Genomic DNA, 20,531 nt, shown 5'->3' on the forward strand with positions numbered 1-20,531 from the left:
GCCTGCATACCTCCAGAACCTGGTCTTGGGGGAGCAGTGGTGAGCTCAGCTCTTGCTCTGTGAATTCCAGGTTGGGGTTTTGGAGCCAGACACAGAAAGTTGGTTGTGTGGTTCTCCTGGGGACAGTCCCCTTCCCAGCCCTAAGTGGGTCTCTCCTCCCACCCCCTTGTGTGTGGGGGGAGGGGTTGCTCATTTGTGAATATGCACACACGTGTGTGTACACGCAGGCCAGAGGACACCATCAGGGGTCTTTATTTTTCTCCGCCTATTTTTTGGAGACAGGATCTCCTCCCACTCCACCTAGATCTCAGCCATTCAGCTAGGATAGTTGGCCATGAGTGACAGGGTTCAAGCTGCGCTCAGCTCCCTAGTGCTGGGTTTATGGTCAAACACTGCTGTGCCCTGCTTTTGATGAGGGCTCTGGAGAGCTGACCTCTGGGTCCTTGTTCTTACACAGCAAACACTTTACCCTGTCTTCTCTCCAGGCCCTGACGTTTGGATCCTCACAGTGCCATGACCTCTTTCTGTCATCTTTCCACCCCTCAGGCCTCCCTGGTCACTGCCCAGTGCTCTGATCAACTCATCTTCACACAGGACCAGGGTCCTTCGGGCAGGCCAGTCGGCTTCTGTGAAAAGCTGGAGGCCAGAGCTGAGTTAGAGACACATACCCTACAAGAGCAGAGCCAGTCACGCTAAATACACAGCGACTACTACAGAAAGCAGGCGGGCGAGTGCTGTTGGCAGGAACCCCAAGTCTTGCTTTAATCTGCCCTCAAAATCTTGACCTACTGGTTAAGTGAATTGCCTGTGGCTCACTTCGTCGGGTATAAATAGAACTGGCTGTTTTTAGCACAGAATATGGGGCAGGACAGGTAATCTCTGTGAAGTTGGAGGTCAAGCTGAGGCTGGTTTTATCTTTAGTGGAAGACCTCGGTCAAAGCTCTTCATGAATTTAGGGTAAGGCAGCTGAGAGAAGAGCAGGAGGGTAGGGGCAAAAACAGTTGGGGTTCTGTGCAAGTGAGAGCAATGGGGAGTTTGGAGTAGGACCTGCAGCTTCAGGTTGTCCACTACCAGCCTCAAACATAATGGCGAGAATGTGACCCGGCTCCCAGTCTGGTCACATTGGCGGAGCTGGTCTACAGTTCTGCATCACCCACGGTTGCCTCACCATGAGCTTTCTTGGTGTGGGTCCTTGCCAGGTAAGGACAAGGGAGTTGTCAGCCTTCAGCAAACCCTGTTTGTCCTGTAGCTCTAACTAATGCAACGCAGCAAGCAGCACACTCCATCTCTTCCTGTTGGTGCAAGGCACACTCAGACATGTTCTCTGAATGTCATGTGTGAGCCTTAACTCTCCCGGCTAAAGAGGAGGAGAGCATCCACAGGAGTCCCACGACTTTATCCTCCAAGCACCAGTGGTAACCTAGCCACTGAAAGTGGACTTCTGTGTCGGAGGGAATCTGACACCACACATTCCCTAACAGACCAAGAAGGACTGAGATGCCCTGCCATGTTGGAATCATCTTGCAACCAGTGTTCCAAGTGGTCTGTCCTCTTGTGTGCCCAGCCCCTGATTTTTCTCCATCCCCCAAATCTGCAAGAGTCCAGCTCCCCCCTATTCCATGCACCCCAGGAACTTCCACAGCACAGGGTCAAGAGGCATGGACCCTGTGTCTCTAGTTAACTTACATTGTTAAGTTGGCATAGCCTAGAGTCATCTGAGAATAAAACCTCATCTGAAGAAGGGTTGACCAGAACCGACTGGCCTGTGAACATGTCTGTGGGGTTGTCTTGATTGTTAATTGATGTAGAGGGGTCCAACCAGCATGGGCTGTACCCTCCCTGGGCAGGTGGCCGTGGGCTGTGCAGGCATGAATCTGCAAGGAGGCCAGCATGCAGTATCCCTCCATGGTTTCCTCTTCAACCTCCTGCTGGAGCATTCTGATCCAGCTTTCTTCACCAGTGAGTTCTGGTTTGGATGTCTAAGCCAAATAAACCCTCTCCTCCTGTAGGTTGCTTTCAGTCACAACAGAAAGGAAAACAAGAGACTCCCCAAGCTCTCACAGAGACCCCGGTTATAGGTGCCATCAGATACTGACACCCCGCCCTGTTTGCTGCACGGTCGTCATGGAATCCCCTTGTTCCACACAGGATTCCACGTCCTCCTAAACCCCCAGGACTTGTCTGTCCTGTGATTTATTCTGCCGTTGTGGCCCCTTGCCTGGCCTGAGGGTCAGATGTGTCTACGTGTCTAAATCCGAGCTTGCATCCAGCTGCCCTCTATCAGCTCTTCCAATTTTAGCCCTGAGTTTTCTGGGTCAGCTGGCTAACAGAGTCTAGATAGTAGCTGATCACGACTGTTTTGTTTTGGAAGAGGGATGTGTGTGTTCCCTGTGGCTCACATAAGAAAGCATCACACACTGGATTGACTAAACGCAGAATGTATTCCCTCTCCACCTAGAGGCAGGAAGCAGGGAACCTGTGTCAGCAGGACAGCTGTAGAAGACTCCAGGTCCCCTTAGACTTTTCCAGAAGCTCCAGTGGCAGCCACACTCCAAACTGCCTGCTTTACGTGACCATCCCTCTGTGTGTCTACACCTTCAAGAGTATCTGATGGTCATTCCGCCAGCAGGATCTTCAGCTCTCCAGCAGAACCCATCTGTCTTAACACAGGCACACCTGTGAGTCCTCTTATGGCGGGCGTGAGCTTGCCTTCCCAGCTCAGGTGCAGTTCAGGTACAACTCAACAAAGGCTGACTGGCCTGCCCTACTGAAGGACCTGGGAGGTCTTTCTGTGCATATTGAAGCCCCCACCATCTCCCTTGCTGTTCTAGCAATCGCCTACACCAGACACACAGGAAGGTGGTATGGAAAGATGAACTTTGCAGATCTTTTCTATGCTTTCTGCTTACTGCGTCTGTGTTCTCCAAGGGAGAGGGAGCAAGGAGAGCTCTCTGTAAATTGAAGCTTCTCTGTGAAGCCCCATCCCAGGGCTGCCAGCATCTCTGAATGAAATAAGGAAATGAAAAGGAAAGGAAAAGCCATGACTGCTCCTAGGAATAGGGAGGAGAAAGCTGATTATAGATAAAAGGGAGGGCATAGGTAGAGGCAGGGAGATCTGGGAGAGTCCAGAGCAGACACAGCCAGGCTGAGCTGGGCCGTATAGGGAGAAGGGGAGGGGAAGGGAAAGAGGAGAGAGGGGAATCAGATACAACAGCCAAGAGGGCAAATGTACAAAACAGGGGTGGATAACCAAAATGCCTAGATTATATAGGGAAGAGCCTCTGGGGAAAGCATAGCCCAGCTCCTGGGTTGAAGAAGTTTAGGTAGAGGGCAGGGTATGCCAGCCACACCCTCTGACAGGTAGAGACTGAGGGATGCTGGAAGAACCTGGAGGCCAGGTCTACTTGGACATGATAGATAGGCACCTTAATAATTTGTCCCAGTTTGAGACTTCACAATCCCCAAGTCAGATTCCCTCCCAGAGGAGATGAAGCCACAGCCCTCTCATCCACCCTCTACCCAGGGAACAAGCAAAGTGAAGAATGGCTGGATCTCATTATAGGGACCAGCAAGTTACCAGTTCAGGACCTGGGAACAGTGGTTCCCAGACTCTCCTATGAGAAAAAGAAAATCTCCTATAAGAATGAAAAGAGAAAGACAAGCAAACTGAACCACAAAGTAGAATTCCAGGCACCTCCTGAATGAAGAAAAAGAAACCCTGAGAAGTGCCAGGTACTGGGACTTGGCATTTCTTCCCATGAACTTCCTCATACATGGTATTAGGAGTTCGCCACAGACAGGGAGGACTGCAGCAAAGGACACTGACGACACTGATGACCTGCCAGACCCTAGCTTGATGGACTGCATAGCTGTGCACGTCTCTAGGCTTCTGTTTAAACTGAATCCTTACATCAGGTTCCTGAAGATGAACTTGGGGGCCACTGGACCTCTTTATTTGTTCCCCTCCTCAAAACGGTCACACTGAATGAACCGCCTTTCTCTACTTTCATTGTTATTTATAACTATAATGCGCTCCGTGGCTAAACCAGCTTGTTCCGACTGCCAGTGCCCCGCTCTGACTCTAACAGCTCCAACAAGAGGAAGAAGGTGGGAAACTGGCCTTTCCCCTAGCTCTAAGCTGAGTGAGTGACCCCAGCTCCCATGCGGCTGCTGAGGACCCAACTATGCAGCCACACAGTCTGGACTCTTCCCCCTCCAAACTGTGCTGTTTAAGCTCCTGACACTGGGTATGCAGCAACAAATCAGCAAGCCCATATCTCAGGTCACAAACTACTCAAGGAAACCTCTTAATTGATGACTGAATTCTCAATGTAACTGTATCACCACAACAAATGAAGAGATCATAAGAACTTGGCATGAAGTCCCTCACGCCCAAGCACTGACCTTAGACAATATTATGAAACAAGGGACACTTGCCTTTTCTTCAGAGTTATGAGGTGCCCTCCTGCGTCTTAGGCTTCTTCAGATATTATTTTTTTAATTGAACTGGGTTGATGAAAAGAAAATCTTGGCATTGGCAGCACCTCTTCACCAAACCACCAGTTGTTAATAGATCCCAATTTCGTTTGTTATTGGGGGTTGTGTGTGGGTCCCCAGGACACTGGATGCTCTGATGATTCACCCGAACACAGTTCTCTGAAGCCTTGGGAGACCATTGTGCAACTCCAATGGAAGGCGTCCCTCCTGGCAGAGGCAGAGAGAGCAGGGCTCCGTGGGAAGTCCGTGCTCCCTTAATTGTGTCCCCAGATGCTGTGGCTCTAAATTACCTTTTTCATGAGTTCTTCTATGTCATTGTTTGCTTTCATTTCAGCCACTTCCTCTGTGCTGCCAGGGCACAAATGGAAAGGCACCCTTCGCTCCGCTGTCCTTTGTGTCCCTGCCACCTGGGGGTCCAAACCTAAGGCTTTGCACAATCAACCTCTGTTTTCAGTCACCAGGAACAGGAGAGGGATTAGTCACCTCCCGGCCAGCTCCAAACGAGATTTTCACAGAATTTCATTTTCTTCCTTGTGCAAATCTACATACCATACGCTCTACCCAATCCACCTTCTTAGCTGTGTCCAGCGTCCCCTCAAGAAGCCTGCTCACAGGGGCTGGAGAGATGGCTCAGCGGTTAAGAGCATTGCCTGCTCTTCCAAAGGTCCTGAGTTCAATTCCCAGCAACCACATGGTGGCTCACAACCACCTGTAATGAGGTCTGGTGCCCTCTTCTGGCCTTCAGGCATACACGCAGAAAGAAGCCTGCTCACAGTACTATCAACACACCCCACCCCTCCCTCTGGGCTCCTTCATCTTACAGATTGAAAACTCAATGCCCACGCTCCCCACCCCCCGGGGCAGACACCAGAGGGTTCATGCATGTGTGCCCAGGTGAACTTGGAGAAGCAGGCAGGCTGCGAGAGCGATAGTCCGCAGTGTCTGCTGGACCCTCCAGGGAGGAAGAGTGCATTAGCTCCTGGTGGGGTAACTGCTTCTCCTGCTGCCTTTGCATGGGTTCAGGTGACTCCATTTTTTTGGGAGGGAAGAGGGAATGATTGGCAGCCCTAACTGGATTAACTAATGTTTGGGTTCTCATTTACAGTGCATTATTTTGACCATGAGGAAATATCTTTGCCCAGGGATCTCTCTCCCTTTAAATGCGCGAGTTGGAGGAGTGGCAAAACAAAGCGTGTGTTTACCTTCTCAGTATTTGGGGTGGGGGAGTGAGAGGTGGAGTCCAAAGCCTCAGTGGCTTCCTAGGTCACTGTAACATCAAGACTCCAGAGACACACGGGGAGGATCCCTGCTCTCTGCCCCTCTTCCCAAGTGTGACTCCACCAAATGTTGCTGTAAATTTGGCTACGGCGGTTGGTATGGAGGCGGAGTGGCTGTAGGGGCACAGGCTGTAACTCTGTAGCAGCAACATTCCCTTCTTTCTCATGGCTTAATGCTATTCCATCACGTGACACCTTTTTAACCCCTTCACCGTTGACTCTGTGGTGGTCAGCTGACCACACATGCCAACTGGGCAATAGGAGCCCATCCCCCACTCTGTTTTGTTTGCAGTTGAGTCTCAGTCCTCTTTTCGCTGCAAAACCTGTGGCATGCTAGGCCTCAAGGCTGTCAGAGAGGGTTCTGAACACAAATCCAGGACCTCTTCTCTTGCAGGAATGTGGGATGACCCCGCCTAAGTGTCAAGGAGTCCTCCCAACAGACTAGGAACTGAGGTAGGAGAACAGGAACAGGGTGGAGGAGAGGTCCAGAGATTAACATCGGAAAGAAGCCAGAGCCTAGGAAAGTCACCCTGCACAGGAAAGTATACAGTAGTCTGGGACCTTGAGAGGCTGTGGACGCAGCTCTCTCTTTTGGAGACAGGTCTGGCACTGTTCCAAGCTCTCTTTCAGTAACCATTGTCTTTTCCTTTAGTGTCCATAAATTTCTGTACAATTCCTTGCTAAAAACTGTATGATCCTGTGTGTGTGTGTGTGTGTGTGTGTGTGTATGTGTGTGTGTGTACTTTTGAGTACCGCTCCCATGCATGGGCGTGTACATGGGTATGTCTACACATAAAGATGTGTCTATATGGCCCCATTTCTATATGTGCACACATGTGTATATATTTCTCTGTGTGACTACATGCATGTTTGCATATGTACATGCCCAGTCTTTCTCTGTGGGAATCTCTGCATGAGTGTGTGTGTGTGTGTGTGTGTGTGTGTGTGTGTACTTCTGATCCAAGTTCTTTGCCGACATCACGTCAAGCACTGCTCTCCCACCATCAGCCACAGATTCTATAACCTAAAGGGCAAACAGGACCTCACAGACTTCACGCCCACAGGGTCTCACACTCCTTATTACTGTGGATCTTGTCTCCTTGTTCTCACAGATCTGCGTATTTAATCTAGCTTCTCACTCCCCATTTTGATCACCCTTTATTACTGGAAAACATTCACTTACTACTCCTGCAAAATGCCTGACGTGGTCCTCAGCACGAAGCTGCCCCTCCCCAAGTGAGTGTTTTCAGTTGCTCTCTCAGGGGAGCGGCGAGAGCATGGGTTCTCAACCTGTGGGTAGAGACCCCTTTGGGGGTTGCGTATCAGATGTTTACATTATGATTCACAAACAGGAGCAAAATTATAGTTATGATGTAGCAACAAAATCATTTCATGGTTAGGGATCTCCACAGCATGAGGAAGTGTCTTAAAGGGTTGTAGTATTAGGAAGGTTGAGAACCACTGCTCTAGAGGATGGACGTTGGAAACTTCCTTCTGTGAGCAGCTATCCAGGAAAGCTGTCTCCCGCTGGCCTGTCTTCCCCACCCCCATCCTGCTGTTACAGTTTGTTCCAGGCAGTGTGGTGGAGTCCAGTGAGGGTTTCCACACTGACCTTCACCTTTGTCTAAGCTTCAGTGGAGAGCACTGGCCCAGGGGACACAGGGCAGACAAGAGCCTTTCTACACTAACCACATCCCCAGACATGAAAACAACACACTTGGTGGGTAAGGGCAGGAACCTCGCCTTGCTGTGTATTTCAAGAAGACCTTGGGTTCAGGGAGCTCTTCCCAGTCACTTGTGTGCTGTGCTGTGCTGTGTGGGCGGCTATCAAGCAGACCCTTGGCACTCTGGCAGCCAGAGGCGGTGTGGTTGAATTGGCAAGGAACTGATAGGGATTTCTAAGAAAAGTAGAGAGTCACTAATACCCTTCCGTGTGTTCACAGCTCTCAAGGGCAACTCCAGCGAAACCTTGATCTCGGTAACTTAGGAAAAGCTTGTCAAATGTCACTCCCTGGAAGTTGCCTTGAAACACACGGGTTGTTCTTGGGTGCTTAAAGGGCCAGAACTGACCTTCAGTTACCCAAGGGCATGAAGAAGAGAACCACCCGGATTACGGTACAATATTAACTCTCTTTATGCTCAGGGACAGCTTCTAATATAAGCCTTCCACAGCACACTGGAAACTCTCTGGCTTCGAGCAGTTACATAACTGCCTGGCTCATTTAAATCTGCTGTTTGATTACTCAGAACCATTGCAGATTGATGTGGGGGTGGGGAAGGTAAAGGAGTTTGAGCCAGGGTCAGACTAACCCAGGCTAGTCCTGATCTCAGGATATTGAGGATATCCCCCTCCCCCTACACATACCTCCTGAGTGCTGGGATGATAAGCTTGCATCTTTTCCCCCAGGTTCCTGTTATATATTTTAAAGGCATGTTGGAAGATTTGGGGTTTAGAGTCCCGGGGGAATGCTGAAAGAGATTGCTATTTGGGTGACAGTATACTCAAAAAGTTATTAATGTCACGGATGGACAGACAGACAGCGGCATGGCAGGGGCTCAGAGGACAGATCAAGTCTAAGTGGCAAGTGAGAGTAACTTCTAACACATTTTAGAGGCAGGGAAGGTGCTGAGCCCCGTGACTAATGGGGAGTCCACAGTACACACCGCCAGGCTGTCTCTACTTCCTGTCAGCCAGGGGCCTGTGTGCAGAATCAGTCATGAGGGTGGAGAGCAAGAATCTAGGGAAACGAGTTAATAGAAGAGCTTTACCTGTGGTACGGCCCTGACTGACATCCATGACACAATAGAGCGAGCAGAGTCAGATCTAAACAACTGACTCAGGAGCCTGTATGTAGGCTGTGTGACCTTGGCAAAGTCACTTTCCTACTCAGGGGAGGGTCGTGAGCAAATAAGCACACGGTACTCATCCCATAACCTGGGTGACTCAGTGGGATAAGGAAGAACATGACTTGGCTGTCGGTACCGGTTGTGGTCCTGTCTGTCAGAATCTGATAATCACATTGTTTTAAACAGTCACCTAACTCGGGCCCTCAACTGCCGACCTTGGAAACCAAGACAGACCCAAGAAAGTGTATCTGTCTTGTTAGAGCTCAAAAAAAATCCAAACCAAATCTGTGCTGAGCTGTGAGGGGGGGGCACCTTCCCCCCAGAGCATCTGACGACATCAGTCAGCCCCCTCTGTTTCACAGGGGCGAGAACTTCAGGAGTCACGCCTGTCTTTCATCTGACTGTGTTCCCAGAGCTGTGCAGTCAAAACCTGCGCCCTGGTGTCTACAGCAAGGCGAGCTCAGCCACTCAACCCAACGCCATCCAAGAAAGCAGTCACAGTGAAGAGCAAAGAAAGGAGAGGTGTTCAGTGTGGTCATGTCAGGCAGAGCAAAGAGGTCTAGTTACCCAAGTCCATCTGTGGGGTCCCGACATGAAGTTTAGGTTCAAACGGAAGGCAAGAGGGTGCAGAACGAAGCAGCCCAGGTAAGGTGTGGTCCTGCCCATCCCTGCCCTGTCATTATCTCAGCTCCAGTCCCTCCTGCCAGGTGACCTGGAGAGAGGTCAGAACTGTGTGACCTCTCTTTCTGGGAGGCAACTTCCTCCGCTTCAGCCTTTCTCTTCCTCCAACATGGGATTCCAGTTCGGTGGTTGGGGCTCCTTCATTTCAACAGTGTGATGGACTGGCCATTTCTTCTTAGAGCACTCCCTGCCTGACGTAACAGTTACAATCATGCCCCGTTCAGACTGCATCCTGATGCCACTAAGGCAGGACTCTGAACAGCATCCTTTAACTTCAAATGCACTTCCAAGCGAGTCACATTACAGAGGGCTGGCTTTCTGAGGGTTTAATACATCTCTTTGGGAAGACCCAGACCTGGGGTTCATTTGAGTAGCCATTGAAGAAGTTTCTTTGCAAATGCCTGTCTGCATGTACACAGTTGGCAGAGGATGCCAGTGGCTGGGGGTTAGAGTTGGTTTTTTTTGTTCCTGGATTTGGAGGCCTTTGGGCTAGTGGCTCCTGTTATAGATGAGTCAAGTGAAAATGTCTCTCCCGTGGCTATACCAAAAGATCCGAGGCTTGGCGCTTTATAGGCAGAAGAGGCTTGCTTGGCTCACAGTTCCTGTGTTCAAGTATGTGGCTCTGGTGGCTGCTTGACCCGGTGAGGACTTTGTGGCTCCATCTCAATTTGATATGCAGGATGTCACAAAGGAAGCGATCACATGACTGCAGCTTTCTCTTCACAGTAACGTGTTCTCATGGCAACCGATGAGAGTCTTGAGACAACTACATACGATTCCTTCCAAGGAAGAAGCCGCCATGACATTACCCACAAGGGTTGGTAGCTATGATCTCTTTAGTCACGGCTGCCCCTCTTAAAGGGCCCACAGTCTCAGTACCACCACACTTTGGGATCAAGTACCCACCACATGAGTCTTAATGTAATCACTCAACCCACATCAAAGCTATGGCAACGAAGGAGTGACTTGGCAATCTGGAAGGACCCGGAATCTGTTCGCTGTGTATTCTTTAGTCAGGCCTGCCTGCTCCACCTCAGGGTTCTGTGATCAGTGTCCAGGCAGGGCAAGGCTGACATTTGAGGTAGAGAAAAACAGCGACAAGGAAAGCCGTGAAGAGCTGTGGGAGATAGTTGGTTACGCTGTGTAAATATGTCACCGGGATTGTTTCAATCAAAAGCTGAATGGTCAACAGCTGGGCCAGAGGAGCCGCAGGGATTTCTGGACAGAGAGAGCTCTGGGAAAAAGAAAGGTAGAGTGGCTAGCCAGACACAGGAGGAACGAGCCGTGCTGGAGGAGAGAGAAAAGCCACGACTCACATGGCAGCAAGTAGATGAATAGAAATGGGTTGATTTAAGTTATGGGGGGGGGGCGTGCTGACGGACAATAGTCATTTATCCTGTCACTTGTATTATTTTTAATAAAATGCTGATTGGCCAGTAGCCAGGCAGAAAGTATAGGCAGGGCGACCAGGCAGGAAATAGAAGCAGGGCAACATGAACAGGAGAATTCTGGGAAGAGGAAAGCTCAGTCTCCAGTCGTGACCCAGCTGCAGAGGAAGCAAGATGTGACTGCCTCGCCGAAAAAGGTACCAAGCCACGTGGCTAACACCGACAAGAATTATGGGCTAATATAACTTATAAGAGTTAATAAGAAGCCTGAGATACTAGGCCAATCAGATTATAATTTTTAAAAAAGAACTGGTTAGAAGTTAGAAACAAACCTAAGCTATAGGCCAAGTTTTTGTAACTAAGTCTGTGTCATGATTTTGGGGCTGGCAGGCCAAATATGCCTACTACAGAGAGCTGTGCCACGGGAACCTCAATGGGACAGGACAACAGTGGTAACAGGGGCAGAGCCGAAAGGGAACCTTTGTGCCGATAGCTAGGACTTTCTGTAAAACCCAGGGTCCGAGGAGTCCTGTTGCCATGTGGACTTGGGCTGTTGAAGCTGGTGGCGGGGCTGAGGTCTGGCTGCTGGGTAATCCAGGCTTCTCATTTTGCCTACAGGGAGAACAGGGCCCCTGCACTTGCAGCCCTGCAAGGCAGGTTGGAATAGTTCCTGAGCTCCGCCTCCAGGCCACCTCAGCAGCAGCATGACGCTACAGTCCCACAGGAAAAATGACCTGCAGACCAAAGCTTAGATTCTGGATAGGAATGAACAAACACAGCTCTAGTGAGCACTGGGGAACAGAGACCGGGAATGTGGAATGGGACAGGCCAGCTGGGGCATGAGGTGGCCAGTAGGCCACCATCCGGGAGGGAAGCCAGATCCTGGCAGGCAGCAGGCCCAGGATGGTTCTGGTACCCTCAGCTCACAGCAGCAAGGCCCTGGAGGAACGCCAGGATACCTTCACTGTCTCTTTCCTCCGCGGCTCTGGATCGATGGAACCTCTGGTATCTTTGTTGGGGGAATGTAGGGAGTAATGAATGAGAATTCTTTATACAAACTATTTTTTAAAAATCAGAAACAGCTTTCTTTGCTTTTCTGGCAAAACACTCATCAACAGTGACAAAACCACACTTCCATCTTCCGGAAGGGAGATTCCTGCAAGGCTGGGACTTCAGGTGGGTGCCACCACACCTGGTTTATAGGGTGCCAGGGATCAAAGTCGGGGCTTCCTGGATGCCAAGCAAGCTTTCTTTCGACTAAGCTGCACCCCTAGCCTTTTAAAAGATGTTTTTTTTTTGTAGTGTGTGTGTTTGGGCATGGATATTACATATTTGTGATATTACATATTTGTGCAGGAGCCCTTAGATGTCAGAAGAGGTTGTCCCCTGAAGCTGAAGATACATGGAGTGACACAAAGTTGCCAGTTACCTCACCTGGGTGCTGGGAATCAAACTCAGGTGGTTCACAAAAGCAACACACACCTGTGAACAGCTGGGCCACCTCTCCAGCCCTGCCTCCCCTCTATGTTATTTTTTTTAAGCTAGTAATGTTTCCTGGATCTTCCTGAGAAGAGGGAAGGAGGCCAGAGGAGGAAGTGCCTTTCTCAGTGAGGGAAGTCTATCCTTGTCCGTCCTTGTGCCAATAGGATTCTTTCTGCGCAATGAGCTACCTTGAAGCACAGGCATCCCAGTGATATGTGTAGAACCTTATGCCCACTGTCCAGCACAGGGAGGGCCAATCAGAACAGAGCTGGCTCCAGGAGCCAGTAAGTCCTTACGTAGGGTGGCGCTTTGTATCAGGGCAAGGAAGACTGCATGAGGCAACATGGCCTTCACAACCCCAAACAGACATGCAATCTAAAAGACACAAACCCCAGCAGGAGTGGCCCAGGGAGATGCTTATCTCCTCTGCAAACAGACACCCTTAGTGACAGCCACCTTCCATGCTCAGTCGTAGCAGGGTCACCCAGCAGGTGGCTGACTGGCATGTGGATGGATATTCAGCCTTCAGTTCCCCCCAAACAATCCAGGACTGTTGAGTGGCCAGCATGGAAGACCCACTGCTGGGGAGCTGTCACCTCCTGGGAGAGAAAGATGTACCTCAAACTTCTTCCCACAGAGGGAGCCACTGGGGTCATTATTAAAATGACGACGCCGATGCTAATAATAAGAAAACATAAAATTAAAACTGAAGCCCGCAGCACCACAGTGGCGGCCTCCGCCTTGTGCAATGGTAAGCTGTTGACAGCCAGATATTGTTTACCCTCCAACTCTTCAGTCTGGGTGCTTTGCACAAATATTTACCGAGTGCCATGGGTACATAGATAAAGACATAATTTCCTACCCTCGAGGAGCGCACAGTCTAATGTGCAGATGGACTTGTAAGCAGACTGTTTCGACACAATGTCAGGGCGTGGAGCAAAACACAGGTGAGGGACAGTAAGGACACAGGGAGGGATTACCTGGGTCTGTCTACAGGAAGGTACACATGGTCCTGGGGAAAGAAAGGAGGCCCCAGGACCCATTGCAAATGTTCCAAGCAGTGGAGTAGCGTCAAGAGCAGCTCGGGGAAGCACAGAGTCAGAATGCTGGCTAACCTCACTGTAGGGTGGCTGGGAGGGAGAGGAACAACCGTCAAGGGGTCAGAGGTCATCAAGAAACTGAAGCATGGGATGCTGACACCATGCACACTGGAGTTCCCTGATCTAGGACAGGTAGAGATTGTAGAAGCAGCGTCAGAGCCAAATGCCCAGAAGGAGGTGTCGAGGAAGCTAGAGATCCAGGACCCTCACTACCTCCATAGAAGGCCTGACCAGTAGAAATAGGACACAACTCACCTTTACAACTTCTTTTTCTAGAAGGCTTGCTTTAAAAAAAAATAAAACTATAACAAGGAAATGAGAACAAAGAACATTTATAATAAAACCAGCTCATCCAATGTACTCCAAATATTATCAACATGGGCTTCATAATATGATGACTCTTTTGATTTTTTAAGAGTTATTTTTTAAATTTTAATTATGTATAAACTAATTACAAGGAGTCTTTAATGGTATGTGATCTGTGGGTTGGTATACATGGGTGCAGTGCCTATGGTGGCCAGAAGAGGGCGTCAGATCCTGCTATTGCAGGTGATCGCGAGCTTTCTGGCATCGTTGCTGGGAACTCAAGAGTAGCAAGTATTCTTTAATACTGAGCCGTTGCTGCAGTCCCTAAACAAGTGATTTCGAATTCTCGTTTGCACATGATGTCTTTCCAGATTTGCACATTTTCCCCCATTTATGTCCATCTACATTTAGATCAGTCACTATGCTTGTGTTCAGTATCCACATGTGTCCAGCTGTGGCCACACAGGTCTCCACAGTCTGCTGTTATGCCTATGACTGGACCGAACTCCATTCTTACTGATAGTTCTTTCCCAAAAGGTAGCTCAAACTAGGACCTAGAGAGAAGACTTAGTGACAAAAGGTGCTTGCCACGTGAACATAAATATCCCTAGCACACCTCTAGTCAGAGAGCAGTAGCCTGAATATGGGCTCACAGCATTGCTACAGTTAGCTGGGCAGGAGACAGGGATCCCTAGAAGCTCCCAGGCTAGAGACCCTGCTGTCAGTAGCAGCAAGGCAAGAGCTCCTATGTGAAATCCTCCCATGCGTGTTGTGGTACATGTGCACACACAGGCACACACACACACACACACACGAACATACACGTGCATGCACGCACACACCACCGATAAAAAGGAAATGCAGCCATTTCCACAGCCAAAATGTGTCTGCTCATCCAAGGCAGAACTCCCAAGCCATTAGACTCCTCTGCTGGGAAAAGCCAGCCGAGAGTAAACACGTGCCCCATAATTCTCTTTGATTTCCAGAGCTAAAGGGGAGGGGGTGCATGGGACAATCTTCAGTTTGATAAACACGGTCTCTTGCAACACAATTCTCAACGTTCTTGAAGCGCTCCTCCCAATAACAACAATTAGAGTCGTCCTGCTAGCCCAGCACTCTTCACGACTGCTTGTTTTGACTGACAAGACAAGGTGGTTACCTAACTCACGCGGGGCCATCTGGGGAGCTGGGTTTATGCAACTTGTCTCCCAGAAGAAAAACAGCAGAGCAGACCGCAGGGTGCTCTGGTATGAGAAGCAGGTCTACCTCGCACCGGAGAGTCTAGCCCATCAGACCCCAGGAGAACACCAGTCTTCCTTTCTCAGAGCACAGAGCAATCACGATTGTGCAACAAGCAATTGTTTACAGCCTCCAAGCTCGGCCATATTACCCTGTCATGGGGTGGAAAGTTCCAGTCCTTCCAGCCCAGGGCATGGAAGCCTGAGCTCCTGCAAGGGACTGTTGTGTTCTGAGTGCCCTGCACCTACCTTCCTCTCAGGCCTTCCTGTGGATTTGCATTTGTCTGGTGAGAAGCCTCGTAACAAGTACCATCGGGACTTTGGCTCCTCTCAGTGCTCAGTGTCCACAGCAGCATGTGGGGTTTGCAAGGTCCTTAGCCCTACAGTGTGGCCCTGGGGTGACTTTAGGAATATCACCTGAGAGAGGCTCACTCTCTTCCAGTCACCCTGCGCCAAGCCGGGAGAGCTCAGAGAATGTTCTGGATGACCTCATCAAATGGGTATGACCAGATGACCATTTTCCTCTCACCCAGGGAGTCAGGGAGCTGGCATAGCCTGCTGGGACAATGGGTGAAATCAGTAGTCAGCAGGGCACAGCTTCCAGATCCTCAGCTGCTCAGCCTCCTTCATTTGACTGTGTGGTTCTTCGTGCCCTGGATAGTTACAAGAACGACACGCTAAGGTAGAAAGTTGCCTCCATGTACCTGAGGGCAGAATCTCTGAATATGCTGTCATTTCTCTCTCCCTGTCATAAAGAACCTCACGTCAATGACTTAGTCTTATTCGAACCATGATCTCTATCTATCTATCTATCTATCTATCTATCTATCTATCTATCTATCTATCCATTTATCTCTATCTCTATCTATCTGTCTGTCTGTCTATCTATCTATCTATCTATCTATCTATCTATCTATCTATCTATCTATCCATTTATCTCTCTCTCTCTTTCTCTCTCAAGTGGATGCTCATCTCCAGTTATTGAGAAAGATTTCAAGGGTAGGGAACGAAGAGCTTTCTCATTGAGCCATAGTCCTGACCACACTGGAGGCTGCAGAGTGGGGGCAGAACTCTGACCGGAGGGAGAAAGCCGAAAAGAGCTACAGGAAGCTGGGAAGGTGCCAGGAGGCCAAGCAGTGACCCAGGCAGCCACCTGTGGAGACAGAGCACACGTGTCTGAGTGCTGCCCTAGAGTTCACTTCATGTGATACAGGTGTGCACCCTCTACGGCACGCTTCCTGTGTGGAATCCTCCCTCCACCCTACCCCTTTTCTATCACTCTTAGGATGGTCAGAATCCCAGCATGTTCCTGTGTGTGCATGCTTGCCCATATTTTCATTAACAGAAAGCTATATACACACACACCCCTCTAACTCTTTCTGATGGGGCCTGCAGGTCAGAGTTCTGGGAGGACACAGTCATCCTAGATGGGTAAAATAAAAAGTTGTTAGTGAAAAGACTCCTTCCTAGGTGTGGAGGGCCAAGGCTGTTTATTCATGGGGGATGCTGGGCAGCTGCAGAAAGTTGCTGCCATGAGAGGGAGGGAGAAGGAAACAGGAAGTCAGAGAGGCAGGGAGAGACAGGAGAGGCAGGGAGACAAGGAGACAGGAAGGCAGGGAAACAGAGGGAAGAGGAGAAAGGAGGTAGCGGGGCAGGGCAAAGGGGCACATGGAGAAATGGTAGGTCCTATGGGTGGAGAAAAGCTATCTACTTAATTCCTAAAACTATCATTGACCGATAGCCGGGAATTAATTTTTCATATCATTTTAAAAAGTTTTGTGTGCACACGCATTCGTGGAGTGTCAGGTGTGTGTGCACAAGTGCAGGCTCACAGCAAGAGCCTTTCTTTAGGTACCATCTGCGTTCTTTCTGTGGGGGACTCTCTCGCTGGACTCAGTCTTGCCAAGCATGCTAGTCTGGCCGAGCAGCGAGCCCCAGGGACCCATCTGCATCCTCCTGCCCAGCACTGGTTTGCCCACAGTGTGTACCATCATGCAGATCTTTGTCCCCCCCCACACACACACACACAAAACAAAGCATCAGTTCTGGGGCTTGATCTCAAGTTCTCAGCCCTGCAAAGCAGGCAACCTCCTCCAGTCCTTGACGTCAGCCCTTTTGCTTATTTTTTAGATGGCAAGCTAAGCTGTGCCTGTTGATGTGTCGATCAAGAGAATAAACGTTACTGGGTCATCTGCTGTGCCTTCAGCAGGCAGATGAATTACCTCTGAGGAAGACGGAGCCCAGAGCTTAGCTGTGTCGAAATTTGAAGCTGCACATTGGCTCCTTGCATGGAGCAACAGTGACCTGCCTGCACTGGTTTCTACAGAATGCGCTTCACACTGTGTTTAGAAAAGAAAGGGAAGACATCCTGGCTTTCATCCCCACCCCACCCCCACACACCTGGGAAATTCCGGTCTCTAAGAGAGCCACTTGTGAATGGCTGGCAGTTTATATTCCATGTAGAAATGTGAAGCAAATATGATGTCTAGAGTGGAGATGGCCGAGGGCTTGTCCCAGAGAAGCGCAAAATGTGGTTCTGGGTGGGAAGTGAGGTCCTCACATCACTCCGTGGACTCAGTGTGCTCTGCTCCTTCAAATGGACTGAAAACAGGACTGTGCCCACAGGGAGCCAGTGTGTGCTGCTCTTCTGGCCTGACCTTTCGTCTTGGCAATGGGCAAAGTTGGCTTGCCAACCTCAATGGATTGCACACTTCTGGGGTTGAGAGAGAAGGTCCTGATCCCTTTTCAACCCTCAGGCCCAGAGCTCACACAGAGGCTGCGCTGGATATTCTGTCACTGATGGGAATTCAAGTGGGAGGATAAAGAGAGGGAGAGACAATGAAACTCCAGCAGGGAGCTAAGCTTCCCGGAGTGCAAGGCAGTCACAAGATGCTGTGGGTGATAGGATCCTAAGCTGAATTGCGCTGAGAGAGGCTTTGGGCATCTTTCTCTCCTTTCTTTGTCTCAAACTTCATCCTAGTACCCCTGATTTTAGCAGAGTACCACAGGAAACATTTTCTTCCCAGACCCCACGCAACTCCCCACTGGGATGGAAGAAGGCAATGAAAGAGTCCAGGCATCATCTACCCAAGGCAGTGTCTTCTAGATGTATTGAGTGATGTGGTTAGGAGGGGAGTCATTGCAAGTCAGGTCCCCAGACTGGACCTTTCCCTCTGAGTCCTGCAACCCTCACTCATTGCACAACTTCCCACCAGGACACCTTGTTCCAAAGACATCGTGGCTGGACACAGGAGCCCATGAGATTGACAATTGAGGCGATCCAAAGGTTGTCACATGACGCCAAACACTGAAGCAAAACAGAAATGTAATCTGTCCAGTTCATGTAAACCCAGGGGGATTGAAATACATGAAACTGGGGTCACCACTCAGTGTTTGTTATGGCTTTACCACAGCGGCCTGCCTGAGCACAGCATGTGCCCCTCAGGTTACATGCAGGATTGCCACGGCCTCCAGGTCAGCACCCTGGAAGAACAGGAAAGGAAAAATTCCCACCACAAAAGAAGAGATAATCGTGAATGAGAAGCCTCAGACAGGGCACACAAAATCAAGCCAGTCGAAATTCCAAAGCGGTTGAGCCCCAAAGCCCTACCACTATTGGAGAAGTGGTTGACAACTGGTTGCTGCTAAGGGAGAGACAGTCACTCTCCTTTGAGGACATGACTGTTGGTAGGTTTCTCATGCCCCAGTGGGTGGCCGTACACCACAGACAAATGGGCAGTACTAATTGGACTTGAGGGGCTATTAACAACAAAACGAAAACAAACAACAAGGAGAGGCCATGAAGTTGGGGAGAACTTGGAGGGGGCACTAAAGGGGAGTTAGAGGGAGGTAATGGGTAGATTATATCGATGTATGTTGTATAAATGTATGGAACTATCAGACTATAACATATTATTAAATAGAAGAGAAGTGTGGGTTTCACAATACAACAACTATTCTACCAAAAATCTTGTAAAGGATGAGAGGTGGTTAACATGTCAGAAGGCAGCAAGCCATCACTAAACACTGATCCTGCAGCTGGGACCTTGATAAGCATTGCTATCATAGTGGAAAAGAGTGCATTTTCGTGGGGCTCCATCAGGATGCTCTGGCTAGGGACCAAATGACACAAACAACAGACATTTAATGGGAGGCCCAGGACCAAGATGCCTAGGAAGCAGGGCTCCTACTGTGATTGCATGGCATCTTCAATGTGTGGCTATGTGGAGGAGGGGGGAAGGCCAGCTCTTATAAGGACATTGCTTTTGTTGTCCCAGGGACCTGCTTTTATGGCCTCTTGTATCTGTGGTGACCCCCATAGAGGATTTGTTTCTAAACACAGCTGCACTGGGAGTTAGGACTTTGATATAGGAGGTTTGCAGGCATTGGGGTGTTCAGCCCACAACACGGAGGCATGAGAAACAAGATCCCCACCCTGTAATAAATTAAGGAGCCAGTGAAGGCACACCCACTGTTAGCATGTCATTCTGCAGCTAGGGACGCCAGCAAAGAAGAGAGGCACAAATGGCTGGCTTATTGTTTGGGCACCAAACAGTGGCTTTTAAAGTCCCCGACCATGAGAAACTTAGCTCTCTGTTTTCCACAGGCTGGGACCCCGAAGAGTTGCAATCTTCTCACTCTTCCCTGATCCCACATCCTGTTGGTTAAGGATGCAAAGCCGTCTGATGGATATATTGGGGCTTGAGAATGTCCCTTCTCTGACAATGGACTCAGTCATATAGGAGACCGCCTACAACTTCCCAACTCCCAGCATTCCGAGACAAGCAGACACCAGACACCTGGGAGGGCAGAGAGACACCTTGTACCTCCTGCTTATCTCTGACTCTGATCATCTCTGAGTGCGCCTCTTTCTGAAAATGGGCCGTAATGATTTATTTCTTGCAGAGGTTGTGACCAATAGCATTACTTTGGCCTTGTGGTAATACTTCATATTTTTTTTCTAGGAATGAAATAAGGCAGGCATCATTAAAAGAAACTGGTTCTAGTGTATAAAATCTTAGGTAGAATGGAATTCCATGAAGACTATCCACTTGATCTGATGAAGATGGTGGCTGTCTTGCTGGGGTGGGTTCTTCCACAGCACTGTAACTGGGAACGTTCAAGGAAAAGCTGGACAGGAGACAACATATCTTCAAGTCTCTGTGCCAGCCTGCTTGATAATATCTCCATATTGCCTCTCGGCTCTTTCCATCAAAATTCCCAAGGCTCTGTGTGTGTGTGTGTGTGTGTGTGTGTGTGTGTGTGTGTGTGTGTGTGTATGCATGTGGAGGTCAGAGGTCAACACTGGGTGTCTCCCTCAATTACCTTCCACTATATGCTTTGAGATGGGGTCTCTCAGTGAACCTGAAGCCCCTCGGTTCAGCGAGACTGAATGGCTATCAGGCCCCAGTGATCCTCCCCAGCAATGAGATTGCAGGGCTCTACCACCACACCCAGCTTTTCATACATGGCTGCTGGGAATCGAACTCACATCTGAATGCTTACAAACAAATGCATAGCCTAACACTTTTCCAACGCAGTCATCTCTCCAGCCCCAAGGTCCTAAATTTTTTTAAAAAGTAAATGCCTAGAGAGATACGGGGTCCCTAACTGCTTCGGTCACCTAGTTAATACTAAAGCTGCTTAGATTATGCACACCAAGCCCCCCACCACCACTGTGGACTAAGTGTGAGAATGAGAGTCATCATCCCATAT

The sequence above is a fragment of the Microtus pennsylvanicus genome, chromosome 4 (assembly GCF_037038515.1).
Source record: "Microtus pennsylvanicus isolate mMicPen1 chromosome 4, mMicPen1.hap1, whole genome shotgun sequence".
In the NCBI taxonomy this organism is placed as follows: domain Eukaryota; kingdom Metazoa; phylum Chordata; class Mammalia; order Rodentia; family Cricetidae; genus Microtus; species Microtus pennsylvanicus.